General features: G+C 45.8%; 1 pseudogene; it reads right to left on the bottom strand.

The window, feature by feature from the left end:
* Positions 1 to 1,930: 1,930 nt before the first annotated feature.
* LOC124018278 overlaps positions 1,931 to 16,460 on the bottom strand; it is a 59,654-nt pseudogene continuing 45,124 nt past the window's right edge.

Raw genomic sequence — 16,460 nt, 5'->3', positions numbered from 1 at the left:
CAGGAACTAATGGGGATCCATAATAAACCCCAGGAAGAGTAGCTGCTGCCTTGGCAGGAACTAATGGGGATCCATAATAAACCCCAGGAAGAGTACTTGCTGCCTTGGCAGGAACTAATGGGGATCCATAATAAACCCCAGGAAGAGTAGCTGCTGCCTTGGCAGGAACTAATGGGGATCCATAATAAACCCCAGGAAGAGTAGCTGCTGCCTTGGCAGGAACTAATGGGGATCCATAATAAACCCCAGGAAGAGTAGCTGCTGCCTTGGCAGGAACTAATGGGGATCCATAATAAACCCCAGGAAGAGTAGCTGCTGCCTTGGCAGGAACTAATGGGGATCCATAATAAACCCCAGGAAGAGTAGCTGCTGCCTTGGCAGGAACTAATGGGGATCCATAATAAACCACAGGAAGAGTAGCTGCTGCCTTGGCAGGAACTAATGGGGATCCATAATAAACCCCATGACGAGTAGCTGCTGCCTTGGCAGGAACTAATTGGGATCCATAATAAACCCCAGGAAGAGTACCTGCTGTCTTGGCAGGAACAAATGGGGATCCATAATAAACCACAGGAAGAATAGCTGCTGCCTTGGCAAGAACTAATGGGGATCCATAATAAACCCCAGGAAGAGTAGCTGCCGCCTTGGCAGGAACTAATGGGGATCCGTAATAAACCCCAGGAAGAGTAGCTGCTGCCTTGGCAGGAACTAATGGGGATCCATAATAAACCCCAGGAAGAGTAGCTGCTGCCTTGGCAGGAACTAATGGGGATCCATAATAAACCCCAGGAAGAGTAGCTGCTGCCTTGGCAGGAACTAATGGGGATCCATAATAAACCCCAGGAAGAGTAGCTGCTGCCTTGGCAGGAACTAATGGGGATCCATAATAAACCCCAGGAAGAGTAGCTGCTGCCTTGGCAGGAACTAATGGGGATCCATAATAAATAGAAATACACCCTGACCCTCCAGTTCAGCAGTTAACAATCTTGTAGCTTTTTTTGTCCCAAAACTACTTATTTTATGTGAATCGATCAGATTCACAGAACTAACTCCTTCATCGAGAAGAAGCTGCATCTGATTGGCCGTGGTGTATTCTGTTAAATTAGTTTTAAGAACGTTAGATTTTTCAAGTTTGAATGTGATGTAGCTAGTTGCATAAACGTCACAAATCATCTTCCACTCTTACAGTAAGTACAGGTCCAGTGTATAAACTTGAGTTCACATAGCTAGCTCCAGTAAATCACAGCGTGTATCATTTTGTTCTATTGTCCAGTTCTGGGCCATTAAAGCAGTGATAAGGGCAGTCTATCATCCGGCTCGAAGGAGCAGCTTGTGACTGAAGGAGCAGGGCGTTTGTACAATAGTAGTCCAGTGTTGTAGTAGTCCAGTAGCACATGTAGTACTGTCCTGCTCTGGGTCAACAGAGTAAGCAGTATGTCCATGAACAGACCAGAAGATACCATACATCTCTTACTCTCCACTCCTGTCATTGTAACATGCATGTCAGCCACAGACATCCCTATCACTGAAATATGCCTCTCTCTCTCAGACCTGGATTAGGTTCTGGGGAGAGATGTATGAGATAAGATACTAAGGAGACTAGTGAAGTCTCCACCCCCCTAAATTATAAGATACTAAGGAGAATAGTGAAGTCTCCACCCCCCTAAATGATAAGATACTAAAAAGACTAGTGAAGTCTCCATCCCCCTAAATGATAAGATACTAAAAAGACTAGTGAAGTCTCCACCCCCCTAAATGATAAGATACTAAAGAGACTAGTGAAGTCTCCACCCCCCTAAATGATAAGATACTAAAAAGACTAGTGAAGTCTCCACCCCCCTAAATGATAAGATACTAAAAAGACTAGTGAAGTCTCCACCCCCTAAATGATAAGATACTAAGGAGACTAGTGAAGTCTCCACCCCCTAAATGATAAGATACTAAGGAGACTAGTGAAGTCTCCACCCCCCTAAATGATAAGTCACTAAAGAGACTAGTGAAGTCTCCACCCCCCTAAATGATAAGACACTGTAACCCACATATAACTCTTATTTACAGGTGTATACCTCTGTCCTCTCTCTGCAGGTATTACATTTCACATAGCAGCACCAGAGAAAGTTGCAGTTGCACTGCCAGACTCTAGAGTACTGGTGAGTGTCGTAACCTCGTCCACAACACATCAGGTCACAGCCATTAGTCTGTTGGGCTGTCTTGTTACATGACCTCCCGTGGGTACCCATGCTGCCCGTGACCAGGTCAGCCTCGCAGTAGTTAGGGCTCCTCTCTACGTACACCAAGTCTGTGTCCATGGGCTTCCTGTAGGAGTGGGCCTTCTTGACCTTCAGGAAGGTGGGTCGTTTGTGTCGCGTGGCGCGTACCGGTTCTACGTGCACGGCCTGGTTGTACTTGTCCCTCAGCATGTAGCCCAGCTGGCGGAGCATAGGCAACGTGGTCCAACACGTTCTAGTGGTGCAGGATCCTGACACTCCGTGACAGTTACACTCCACACGCATACTCTTCTCCAGGATCTGGGACACACAGAGACAGGAACACAGGGTCATATACATTCACTTCACTGTTACTGATACAAACACAAGCATTTCGCTGCACCTGCGATGACATATGCAAATCTGTGTGAGAGACCAATAATACGTTTTGATTTGATTTCAATTTAGACTATGCTTTAGTAAGAGGGATAGAGAGAGAGAGAGAGAGAGAGAGAGCAAGAGAGAGAGAGAGAGAGAGCGAGAGAGAGTGAGAGAGAGAGAGAGAGAGAGAGAGAGAGAGAGAGAGAGAGAGAGAGAGAGAGAGAGAGAGAGAGAGAGAGAGAGAGAGAGAGAGAGAGAGAGAGAGAGTGAGAGAGAGAGAGAGCAAGAGAGAGAGAGCGAGAGAGAGAGAGTGAGAGAGCAAGAGAGAGAGAGAGAGAGAGAGAGAGTGAGAGAGAGAGAGACAGAGAGAGAGAGAGAGAGAGAGAGAGAGAGAGAGAGAGAGAGAGAGAGAGTGAGAGAGCAAGAGAGAGAGAGAGAGAGAGAGAGAGAGTGAGAGAGAGAGAGAGAGAGAGCAAGAGAGAGAGAGAGAGAGAGAGAGTGAGAGAGAGAGTGAGAGAGAGACAGAGAGAGTGAGAGAGAGAGAGAGAGAGAGAGAGAGAGAGAGAGAGAGAGAGAGAGAGAGAGAGAGAGAGAGAGAGAGAGAGAGAGAGAGAGAGAGAGAGAGAGAGAGAGAGAGAGAGAGAAACTACTAAACAAGACGGGTGTGTTAGGACATCCTGATCGAGTGGGTCGACTTGTCAGGTTAGGAGGATCAAATTGAGATATACAGTAGGGTATTGCATTATTACTGTAATATTGAAATATAGGATACAGTATTAGTTGTAACTCTAATAATAACCCGAGGTTTGGAAACATTAAATAACCAGTTTACTAAATAGCAGGGTGCATGTTCCTGAGAAAGTATTCTAGCAGAATATTGTAAATAGTTAAGTATTAGTATACATTATTAGTATTAGCAGTATTGAGTAGCTTGGATGAAAAAATCCAAACAGGAAGTGGGAAATCTGAGGTTTGTAGTTTTTCAGGTCATTGCCTATCCAAGATACAGTGTCCATGGGGTCATATTGCACTTCCAAAGGCTTCCACTAGATGTCAACAGTCTTTAGAACCTTGTTTGATGCTTCTACTGTGAAGGAGGGGAAAATGAGAGCTGAATGAGTCAGAGGTCTGGACAGCGGAGTCAATCACCACCTTCCGGAGACACCTGAAACCCCACCTCTTTAAGGAATACCTAGGATAGGATAAAGTAATCCTTCTACCCCCCCCCCCCTTAAAATATTTAGATGCACTATTGTAAAGTGGCTGTTCCACTGGATGTCATAAGGTGAATGCACCAATTTGTAAGTCGCTCTGGATAAGAGCGTCTGCTAAATGACTTAAATGTCTGGCAGAGTGCATGGCCTGATCACGCGCGCCTGTGAGAGGTAGCTTGCGTTCCATTGCAATTCTACAGACAAAGGAATTCTCCGGTTGAAACATTATTGAAGATTTATGTTAAAAACATCCTAAAGATTGATTCTATACATCTATAAATTCAAGCACGCTCTACGCTCTAGCCTAGTGGTTAGAGCATAGAGGCGGCAGGGTAGCCTAGTGGTTAGAGCGTTGGACTAGTAACCGGAAGGTTGCGAGTTCAAACCCCCGAGCTGACATCTGTCGTTCTGCCCCTGAACAGGCAGTTAACCCACTGTTCCCAGGCCGTCATTGAAAATAAGAATCTGTTCTTAACTGACTTGCCTGGTTAAATAAAGGTAAAATTAAAAAATTAAATTAAAAGCAAAGCCAGTATGAGGTGATCATCTATTGGGCCTATAGCAACACTTAACACAGAGATGAAGTTAGTTTCAGAATGGAAGGACTAAATATTTCTAAAACTAAAAGCACTGTATTTGGGACAAATCATTCACTAAATGCTAAACCTCAACTAATCAATAATGAATCATGTGGAAATTGAGCAAGTGGAGGTGACTAAACTGCTTGGAGTAACCCTGGATTGTAAACTGTCATGGTCAAAACATATTGATACTACAGTAGCTAAGATGGGGAGAAGTCTGTCCATAATAAAGCGCTGCTCTGCCTTCTTAACAGCACGAACAAGGAAGGTCCTACAGGCTCTAGTTTAGTCACACCTGGACTACTGTTCAATCTTGTGGTCAGGTGCCGCAAAGAGGAATTTAGGAACATTTAAATGAGCTTAGACAGGGAAACACGGCTTGCCCTTAATGTACACGGAGATGTGCATGCCAATCTCTCATGGCTCAAAATAGAGGAGAGATTGACTTCCTCACTAATTGTTTTTTAAGAAGTGTTGACATGCTGAATGCACTGAGCTGTCTCTTTACACTACTGGCACACAGCTCGGGCATCCATGCATGCCCCACAAGACATGCCACAAGAGCTCTCTTCACAGTCCCCAAGTCCAGAACAGACTATGGGAGGCACACAGTACTGCATAGAGCCATGACGACATGGAAACTCTATTCCACTTCAAGTAACTGATGCAGCAGTAGAATTAGAGTTAAAAAACAGATACAAATGCACCCTATGGAACAGCGGGGACTGTGAAGAGACACACACACAGGCACAGACACGCACTCTACACACACGTACACATTAATTTTGTATTGTAGATATGTAATGGCAGAGTAGTGGTCTGAGGGAACAATTAATGTGTTGTGAAAAGTGTTATGAAATGTAATGTCATGTAATATTTTAAATTGTATATAAATACATTAGTGTAGCTGGACCCCAGGAAGAGTAGCTGCTGCCTTGGCAGGAACTAATGGGGATCCAAAATAAACCCCAGGAAGAGTAGCTGCTGCCTTGGCAGGAACTAATGGGGATCCATAATAAACCCCAGGAAGAGTAGCTGCTGCCTTGGCAGGAACTAATGGGGATCCAAAATAAACCCCAGGAAGAGTAGCTGCTGCCTCGGCAGGAACAAATGGGGAACCATAATAAACCCCAGGAAGAGTAGCTGATGCCTTGGCAGGAACTAATGGGGGTCCATAATAAACCCCAGGAAGAGTAGCTGCTGCCTTGACAGGAACTAATGGTGATCCATAATAAATTAAAATACATTCATTCATATCTTTTCAGCAGGTAATGGTGCTCTCGGGTGTATAGATGTAATTTACCATTTGGCCATGCTCCTTATAGGACACATCACTGCACACTGTACTCCTGAGTCAGCTGAATTTAACACATCTAGCATTCAGTTCATGCTTTCTATTTCCTGTCCAGTCATATGGTCTATCACATTAGATGTTCTGTCTATTTCCTGTCCAGTCATATGGTCTATCACATTAGATGTTATGTCTATTTCCTGTCCAGTCATATGGTCTATCACATTAGATGTGCTGTCTATTTCCTGTCCAGTCATATGGTCTATCACATTAGATGTTATGTCTATTTCCTGTCCAGTCATATGGTCTATCACATTAGATGTGCTGTCTATTTCCTGTCCAGTCATATGGTCTATCACATTAGATGTGCTGTCTATTTCCTGTCCAGTCATATGGTCTATCACATTAGATGTGCTGTCTATTTCCTGTCCAGTCATATGGTCTATCACATTAGATGTTCTGTTTATTTCCTGTCCAGTCATATGGTCTATCACATTAGATGTTCTGTCTATTTCCTGTCCAGTCATATGATCTGTCACATTAGATGTTCTTACATTTTTTTCTTGAAGGTAGATTTACATTTGCCTGTGAAATATGGATGGTAAAGAGTTCTATTCAACTATGGCTCGAGATAATCTGGCAGCCCTGTTTTGAGGCATTTGGAGCTTTTTTATATCTTTGCTGCAGATCATATGGTCCTTCTGTAGCTCAGTTGGTAGAGCATGGCGCTTGTTACGCCAGGGTAGTGGGTTCGATCCCCGGGACCACCCATACGTAGAATGTACGCACACATGACTGTAAGTCGCTTTGGATAAAAGCGTCTGCTAAATGGCATATATTATTATATTATTATATATAACTGGACAGTACTCTAAGTGTGATAGGACCAGGGACAGTACTATAAGTGTGATAGGACCAGGGACAGTACTATAAGTGTGATAGGACCAGGGACAGTACTCTAAATGTGATAGGACCAGGGATTGACCATATAACTGGACAGTACTCTAAGTGTGATAGGACCAGGGACAGTACTCTAAGTGTGATAGGACCAGGGACAGTACTCTAAGTGTGATAGGAACAGGGACAGTACTCTAAGTGTGATAGGAGCAGGGACAGTGCTCTAAGTGTGATAGGACCAGGGATTGACCATATAACTGGACAGTCCTCTAAGTGTGATAGGACCAGGGATTGACCATGTAACTGGACAGTACTCGAAGTGTGATTGGACCAGGGATTGACCATGTAACTGGACAGTACTCGAAGTGTGATTGGACCAGGGATTGACCATGTAACTGGACAATACTCTTAAGTGTGATAGGACCAGGGACAGTACTCTAAGTGTGATAGGACCAGGGATTGACCATATAACCAGACAGTTCTCTAAGTGTGATAGGACCAGGGACAGTACTCTAAGTGTGGTAGGACCAGGGACAGTACTCTAAGTGTGATAGGACCAGGGATTGACTATATAACTGGACAGTTCTCTAAGTGTGATAGGACCAGGGATTGACCATATAACCAGACAGTACTCTAAGTGTGGTAGGACCAGGGACAGTACTCTAACTGTGATAGGACCAGGGATTGACCATATAACCAGACAGTACTCTAAGTGTGATAGGACCAGGGATTGACCATATAACTGGACAGTACTATAAGTGTGGTAGGACCAGGGACAGTACTCTTAGTGTGATTGGACCAGGGATTGAAAATATAACTGGGCAATCCCTTTTAGAGGTTAGTAGTCTAGTCTCTCTGCATTCTCTCTCTTTCTGACTCTGTCTCCATCTCTCTTTCAGTCTGTCTCCATCTGTCTCTTTCAGTCTGTCTCCATCTCTCTCTTTCAGTCTGTCTCCATCTCTCTCTCTTTCAGTCTGTCTCCATCTCTCTCTTTCAGTCTGTCTCCATCTCTCTCTTTCAGTCTGTCTCCATCTCTCTCTTTCAGTCTGTCTCATCTCTCTCTTTCAGTCTGTCTCCATCTCTCTCTTTCAGTCTGTCTCCATCTCTCTCTCTTTCAGTCTGTCTCCATCTCTCTCTTTCAGTCTGTCTCCATCTCTCTCTTTCAGTCTGTCTCCATCTCTCTCTTTCAGTCTGTCTCCATCTGTCTCTTTCAGTCTGTCTCCATCTCTCTATTTCAGTCTGTCTCCACATCTCTCTTTCAGTCTGTCTCCATCTCTCTCTTTCAGTCTGTCTCCATCTCTCTCTTCAGTCTGTCTCATCTCTCTCGTTCAGTCTGTCTCCATCTCTCTCGGTTCAGTCTACCTCCCATCCACTGAATGACATAATCTCTCTCTTTCAGTCTGTCTCCATCTCTCTCTTTCAGTCTGTCTCCATCTCTCTCTTTCAGTCTGTCTCCATCTCTCTCTTTCAGTCTGTCTCCATCTCTCTCTTTCAGTCTGTCTCCACATCTCTCTTTCAGTCTGTCTCCATCCCTCTCTTTCAGTCTGTCTCCATCTCTCTTCAGTCTGTTTCCATCTCTCTCTTTCAGTCTATCTCCATCTGTCTCTTTCAGTCTGTCTCCATCTCTCTCTTTCAGTCTGTCTCCATCTGTCTCTTTCAGTCTGTCTCCATCTCTCTCTTTCAGTCTGTCTCCATCTCTCTCTTTCAGTCTGTCTCCATCTCTCTTTCAGTCTGTCTCCATCTCTCTTTCAGTCTGTCTCATCTCTCTCTTTCAGTCTGTCTCCATCTCTCTCTTTCAGTCTGTCTCCATCTCTCTCTCTTTCAGTCTGTCTCCATCTCTCTCTTTCAGTCTGTCTCCATCTCTCTCTTTCAGTCTGTCTCCATCTCTCTCTTTCAGTCTGTCTCCATCTGTCTCTTTCAGTCTGTCTCCATCTCTCTATTTCAGTCTGTCTCCACATCTCTCTTTCAGTCTGTCTCCATCTCTCTCTTTCAGTCTGTCTCCATCTCTCTCTTCAGTCTGTCTCATCTCTCTCGTTCAGTCTGTCTCCATCTCTCTCGGTTCAGTCTACCTCCCATCCACTGAATGACATCATCTCTCTCTTTCAGTCTGTCTCCATCTCTCTCTTTCAGTCTGTCTCCATCTCTCTCTTTCAGTCTGTCTCCATCTCTCTCTTTCAGTCTGTCTCCATCTCTCTCTTTCAGTCTGTCTCCACATCTCTCTTTCAGTCTGTCTCCATCCCTCTCTTTCAGTCTGTCTCCATCTCTCTTCAGTCTGTTTCCATCTCTCTCTTTCAGTCTATCTCCATCTGTCTCTTTCAGTCTGTCTCCATCTCTCTCTTTCAGTCTGTCTCCATCTGTCTCTTTCAGTCTGTCTCCATCTCTCTCTTTCAGTCTGTCTCCATCTCTCTTTCAGTCTGTCTCCATCTCTCTTTCAGTCTGTCTCATCTCTCTCTTTCAGTCTGTCTCCATCTCTCTCTTTCAGTCTGTCTCCATCTCTCTCTCTTTCAGTCTGTCTCCATCTCTCTCTTTCAGTCTGTCTCCATCTGTCTCTTTCAGTCTGTCTCCATCTCTCTCTTTCAGTCTGTCTCCATCTCTCTCTTCAGTCTGTCTCATCTCTCTCTTTCAGTCTGTCTCCATCTCTCTCGGTTCAGTCTACCTCCCATCCACTGAATGACATCATCTCTCTCTTTCAGTCTGACTCCATCTCTCTTCAGTCTGTTTCCATCTATCTCATTCAGTCTGTCTCCATCTCTCTCTTTCAGTCTGTCTCCATCCCTCTCTTTCAGTCTGTCTCCATCTCTCTCTTTCAGTCTGTCTCCATCTCTCTTCAGTCTGTTTCCATCTCTCTCTTTCAGTCTGTCTCCATCTGTCTCTTTCAGTCTGTCTCCATCTCTCTCTTTCAGTCTGTCTCCATCTGTCTCTTTCAGTCTGTCTCCATCTCTCTCTTTCAGTCTGTCTCCATCTCTCTCTTTCAGTCTGTCTCCATCTCTCTTTCAGTCTGTCTCATCTCTCTCGTTCAGTCTGTCTCCATCTCTCTCTTTCAGTCTGTCTCCATCTCTCTCTTTCAGTCTGTCTCCATCTCTCTCTCTTTCAGTCTGTCTCCATCTCTCTCTTTCAGTCTGTCTCCATCTCTCTCTTTCAGTCTGTCTCCATCTCTCTCTTTCAGTCTGTCTCCATCTGTCTCTTTCAGTCTGTCTCCATCTCTCTCTTTCAGTCTGTCTCCACATCTCTCTTTCAGTCTGTCTCCATCTCTCTCTTTCAGTCTGTCTCCATCTCTCTCTTCAGTCTGTCTCATCTCTCTCGTTCAGTCTGTCTCCATCTCTCTCGGTTCAGTCTACCTCCATCTCTCTCTTTCAGTCTGTCTCCATCTCTCTCTTTCAGTCTGTCTCCATCTCTCTCTTTCAGTCTGTCTCCATCTGTCTCTTTCAGTCTGTCTCCATCTCTCTCTTTCAGTCTGTCTCCACATCTCTCTTTCAGTCTGTCTCCATCTCTCTCTTTCAGTCTGTCTCCATCTCTCTCTTCAGTCTGTCTCCATCTCTCTCTTTCAGTCTGTCTCCATCTCTCTCTTTCAGTCTGTCTCCATCCCTCTCTTTCAGTATGTCTCCATCTCTCTTCAGTCTGTTTCCATCTCTCTCTTTCAGTCTGTCTCCATCTGTCTCTTTCAGTCTGTCTCCATCTCTCTCTTTCAGTCTGTCTCCATCTGTCTCTTTCAGTCTGTCTCCATCTCTCTCTTTCAGTCTGTCTCCATCTCTCTCTTTCAGTCTGTCTCCATCTCTCTTTCAGTCTGTCTCATCTCTCTCGTTCAGTCTGTCTCCATCTCTCTCTTTCAGTCTGTCTCCATCTCTCTCTTTCAGTCTGTCTCCATCTCTCTCTTTCAGTCTGTCTCCATCTCTCTTCAGTCTGTTTCCATCTCTCTCTTTCAGTCTATCTCCATCTGTCTCTTTCAGTCTGTCTCCATCTCTCTCTTTCAGTCTGTCTCCATCTGTCTCTTTCAGTCTGTCTCCATCTCTCTCTTTCAGTCTGTCTCCATCTCTCTCTTTCAGTCTGTCTCCATCTCTCTTTCAGTCTGTCTCCATCTCTCTTTCAGTCTGTCTCATCTCTCTCTTTCAGTCTGTCTCCATCTCTCTCTTTCAGTCTGTCTCCATCTCTCTCTCTTTCAGTCTGTCTCCATCTCTCTCTTTCAGTCTGTCTCCATCTGTCTCTTTCAGTCTGTCTCCATCTCTCTCTTTCAGTCTGTCTCCACATCTCTCTTTCAGTCTGTCTCCATCTCTCTCTTTCAGTCTGTCTCCATCTCTCTCTTCAGTCTGTCTCATCTCTCTCTTTCAGTCTGTCTCCATCTCTCTCGGTTCAGTCTACCTCCCATCCACTGAATGACATCATCTCTCTCTTTCAGTCTGACTCCATCTCTCTTCAGTCTGTTTCCATCTATCTCATTCAGTCTGTCTCCATCTCTCTCTTTCAGTCTGTCTCCATCCCTCTCTTTCAGTCTGTCTCCATCTCTCTCTTTCAGTCTGTCTCCATCTCTCTTCAGTCTGTTTCCATCTCTCTCTTTCAGTCTGTCTCCATCTGTCTCTTTCAGTCTGTCTCCATCTCTCTCTTTCAGTCTGTCTCCATCTGTCTCTTTCAGTCTGTCTCCATCTCTCTCTTTCAGTCTGTCTCCATCTCTCTTTCAGTCTGTCTCATCTCTCTCGTTCAGTCTGTCTCCATCTCTCTCTTTCAGTCTGTCTCCATCTCTCTCTTTCAGTCTGTCTCCATCTCTCTCTCTTTCAGTCTGTCTCCATCTCTCTCTTTCAGTCTGTCTCCATCTCTCTCTTTCAGTCTGTCTCCATCTCTCTCTTTCAGTCTGTCTCCATCTGTCTCTTTCAGTCTGTCTCCATCTCTCTCTTTCAGTCTGTCTCCACATCTCTCTTTCAGTCTGTCTCCATCTCTCTCTTTCAGTCTGTCTCCATCTCTCTCTTCAGTCTGTCTCATCTCTCTCGTTCAGTCTGTCTCCATCTCTCTCGGTTCAGTCTACCTCCCATCCACTGAATGACATCATCTCTCTCTTTCAGTCTGTCTCCATCTCTCTCTTTCAGTCTGTCTCCATCTCTCTCTTTCAGTCTGTCTCCATCTCTCTCTTTCAGTCTGTCTCCATCTGTCTCTTTCAGTCTGTCTCCATCTCTCTCTTTCAGTCTGTCTCCACATCTCTCTTTCAGTCTGTCTCCATCTCTCTTCAGTCTGTTTCCATCTCTCTCTTTCAGTCTATCTCCATCTGTCTCTTTCAGTCTGTCTCTATCTCTCTCTTTCAGTCTGTCTCCATCTGTCTCTTTCAGTCTGTCTCCATCTCTCTCTTTCAGTCTGTCTCCATCTCTCTCTTTCAGTCTGTCTCCATCTCTCTTTCAGTCTGTCTCCATCTCTCTTTCAGTCTGTCTCATCTCTCTCGTTCAGTCTGTCTCCATCTGTCTCTTTCAGTCTGTCTCCATCTCTCTCTTTCAGTCTGTCTCCATCTGTCTCTTTCAGTCTGTCTCCATCTCTCTCTTTCAGTCTGTCTCCATCTCTCTCTTTCAGTCTGTCTCCATCTGTCTCTTTCAGTCTGTCTCCATCTCTCTCTTTCAGTCTGTCTCCACATCTCTCTTTCAGTCTGTCTCCATCCCTCTCTTTCAGTATGTCTCCATCTCTCTTCAGTCTGTTTCCATCTCTCTCTTTCAGTCTGTCTCCATCTGTCTCTTTCAGTCTGTCTCCATCTCTCTCTTTCAGTCTGTCTCCATCTGTCTCTTTCAGTCTGTCTCCATCTCTCTCTTTCAGTCTGTCTCCATCTCTCTCTTTCAGTCTGTCTCCATCTCTCTTTCAGTCTGTCTCATCTCTCTCGTTCAGTCTGTCTCCATCTCTCTCTTTCAGTCTGTCTCCATCTCTCTCTTTCAGTCTGTCTCCATCTCTCTCTTTCAGTCTGTCTCATCTCTCTCTTTCAGTCTGTCTCCATCTCTCTCTTTCAGTCTGTCTCCATCTCTCTCTCTTTCAGTCTGTCTCCATCTCTCTCTTTCAGTCTGTCTCCATCTCTCTCTTTCAGTCTGTCTCCATCTGTCTCTTTCAGTCTGTCTCCATCTTTCTCGTTCAGTCTGTCTCCATCTCTCTCGGTTCAGTCTACCTCCCATCCACTGAATGACATCATCTCTCTCTTTCAGTCTGTCTCCATCTCTCTCTTTCAGTCTGTCTCCATCTCTCTCTTTCAGTCTGTCTCCATCTCTCTCTTTCAGTCTGTCTCCATCTCTCTCTTTCAGTCTGTCTCCATCTCTCTCTTTCAGTCTGTCTCCACATCTCTCTTTCAGTCTGTCTCCATCTCTCTCTTTCAGTCTGTCTCCATCTCTCTCTTTCAGTCTGTCTCCATCTCTCTCTTCAGTCTGTCTCATCTCTCTCGTTCAGTCTGTCTCCATCTCTCTCGGTTCAGTCTACCTCCCATCCACTGAATGACATCATCTCTCTCGTTCAGTCTACCCCCCATCCACTGAATGACATCATCTCTCTCGTTCAGTCTACCCCCCATCCACTGAATGACATCATCTCTCTCGTTCAGTCTACCCCCCATCCACTGAATGACATCATCTCTCTCGTTCAGTCTACCCCCCATCCACTGAATGACATCATCTCTCTCGTTCAGTCTACCCCCCCATCCACTGAATGACATCATCTCTCTCGTTCAGTCTACCCCCATCCACTGAATGACATCATCTCTCATTCAGTCTACCCCCCATCCACTGAATGACATCATCTCTCTCGTTCAGTCTACCCCCATCCACTGAATGACATCATCTCTCTCGTTCAGTCTACCCCCCATCCACTGAATGACATCATCTCTCTCGTTCAGTCTACCCCCCATCCACTGAATGACATCATCTCTCTCGTTCAGTCTACCCCCCATCCACTGAATGACATCATCTCTCTCGTTCAGTCTACCCCCATCCACTGAATGACATCATCTCTCTCGTTCAGTCTACCCCCATCCACTGAATGACATCATCTCTCTCGTTCAGTCTACCCCCCATCCACTGAATGGCATCATCTCTCTCGTTCAGTCTACCTCCCATCCACTGAATGACATCATCTCTCTCGTTTAGTCTACCCCCCCCCATCCACTGAATGACATCATCTCTCTCATTCAGTCTACCCCCATCCACTGAATGACATCATCTCTCTCGTTCAGTCTACCCCCATCCACTGAATGACATCATCTCTCTCGTTCAGTCTACCTCCCATCCACTGAATGACATCATCTCTCTCGTTCAGTCTACCCCCATCCACTGAATGACATCATCTCTCTCATTCAGTCTACCCCCATCCACTGAATGACATCATCTCTCTCGTTCAGTCTACCCCCCATCCACTGAATGACATCATCTCTCTCGTTCAGTCTACCCCCATCCACTGAATGACATCATCTCTCTCGTTCAGTCTACCCCCCATCCACTGAATGACATCATCTCTCTCGTTCAGTCTACCCCAGTCTACCCCATCCATCCACTGAATGACATCATCTCTCTCGTTCAGTCTACCCCCATCCACTGAATGACATCATCTCTCTCGTTCAGTCTACCCCCATCCACTGAATGACATCATCTCTCTCGTTCAGTCTACCCCCATCCACTGAATGACATCATCTCTCTCGTTCAGTCTACCCCCATCCACTGAATGACATCATCTCTCTCGTTCAGTCTACCCCCATCCACTGAATGACATCATCTCTCTCGTTCAGTCTACCCCCATCCACTGAATGACATCATCTCTCTCGTTCAGTCTACCCCCATACACTGAATGACATCATCTCTCTCGTTCAGTCTATCTCTCCCCCATCCACTGAATGACATCATCTCTCTCGTTCAGTCTACCTCCCATCCACTGAATGACATCATCTCTCTCGTTCAGTCTACCCCCATCCACTGAATGACATCATCTCTCTCGTTCGTTCAGTCTAGTCTACCCCCCCCATCCACTGAATGACATCATCTCTCTCGTTCAGTCTACCCCCATCCACTGAATGACATCATCTCTCTCGTTCAGTCTACCCCCATCCACTGAATGACATCATCTCTCTCGTTCAGTCTACCCCCATCCACTGAATGACATCATCTCTCTCGTTCAGTCTACCCCCATCCACTGAATGACATCATCTCTCTCGTTCAGTCTACCCCCCATCCACTGAATGACATCATCTCTCTCGTTCAGTCTACCCCCATCCACTGAATGACATCATCTCTCTCGTTCAGTCTACCCCCATCCACTGAATGACATCATCTCTCTCGTTCAGTCTACCCCCCATCCACTGAATGACATCATCTCTCTCGTTCAGTCTACCCCCATCCACTGAATGACATCATCTCTCTCGTTCAGTCTAACCCCCATCCACTGAATGACATCATCTCTCTCGTTCAGTCTACCCCCATCCACTGAATGACATCATCTCTCTCGTTCAGTCTACCCCCATCCACTGAATGACATCATCTCTCTCGTTCAGTCTACCCCCCATCCACTCAGTCTACCCCCCATCCACTGAATGACATCATCTCTCTCGTTCAGTCTACCCCCATCCACTGAATGACATCATCTCTCTCGTTCAGTCTACCCCCATCCACTGAATGACATCATCTCTCTCGTTCAGTCTACCCCCATCCACTGAATGACATCATCTCTCTCGTTCAGTCTACCCCCATCCACTGAATGACATCATCTCTCTCGTTCAGTCTACCCCCATCCACTGAATGACATCATCTCTCTCGTTCAGTCTACCCCCATCCACTGAATGACATCATCTCTCTCGTTCAGTCTACCCCCATCCACTGAATGACATCATCTCTCTCGTTCAGTCTACCCCCATCCACTGAATGACATCATCTCTCTCGTTCAGTCTACCCCCCCCATCCACTGAATGACATCATCTCTCTCGTTCAGTCTACCCCCATCCACTGAATGACATCATCTCTCTCGTTCAGTCTACCCCCCATCCACTGAATGACATCATCTCTCTCGTTCAGTCTACCCCCATCCACTGAATGACATCATCTCTCTCGTTCAGTCTACCCCCATCCACTGAATGACATCATCTCTCTCGTTCAGTCTACCCCCATCCACTGAATGACATCATCTCTCTCGTTCAGTCTACCCCCATCCACTGAATGACATCATCTCTCTCGTTCAGTCTACCCCCATCCACTGAATGACATCATCTCTCTCGTTCAGTCTACCCCCCATCCACTGAATGACATCATCTCTCTCGTTCAGTCTACCCCCATCCACTGAATGACATCATCTCTCTCGTTCAGTCTACCCCCATCCACTGAATGACATCATCTCTCTCGTTCAGTCTACCCCCATCCACTGAATGACATCATCTCTCTCGTTCAGTCTACCCCCATCCACTGAATGACATCATCTCTCTCGTTCAGTCTACCCCCATCCACTGAATGACATCATCTCTCTCGTTCAGTCTACCCCCATCCACTGAATGACATCATCTCTCTCGTTCAGTCTACCCCCCCCATCCACTGAATGACATCATCATCTCTCGTTCAGTCTACCCCCATCCACTGAATGACATCATCTCTCTCGTTCAGTCTACCCCCATCCACTGAATGACATCATCTCTCTCGTTCAGTCTACCCCCATCCACTGAATGACATCATCTCTCTCGTTCAGTCTACCCCCCATCCACTGAATGACATCATCTCTCTCGTTCAGTCTACCCCCATCCACTGAATGACATCATCTCTCTCGTTCAGTCTACCCCCCATCCACTGAATGACATCATCTCTCTCGTTCAGTCTACCCCCATCCACTGAATGACATCATCTCTCTCGTTCAGTCTACCCCCATCCACTGAATGACATCATCTCTCTCGTTCAGTCTACCCCCATCCACTGAA

The sequence above is a fragment of the Oncorhynchus gorbuscha genome, linkage group LG03 (assembly GCF_021184085.1).
Source record: "Oncorhynchus gorbuscha isolate QuinsamMale2020 ecotype Even-year linkage group LG03, OgorEven_v1.0, whole genome shotgun sequence".
NCBI lineage: Eukaryota > Metazoa > Chordata > Actinopteri > Salmoniformes > Salmonidae > Oncorhynchus > Oncorhynchus gorbuscha.
This window is presented reverse-complemented; position numbering and strand designations above follow the sequence as displayed.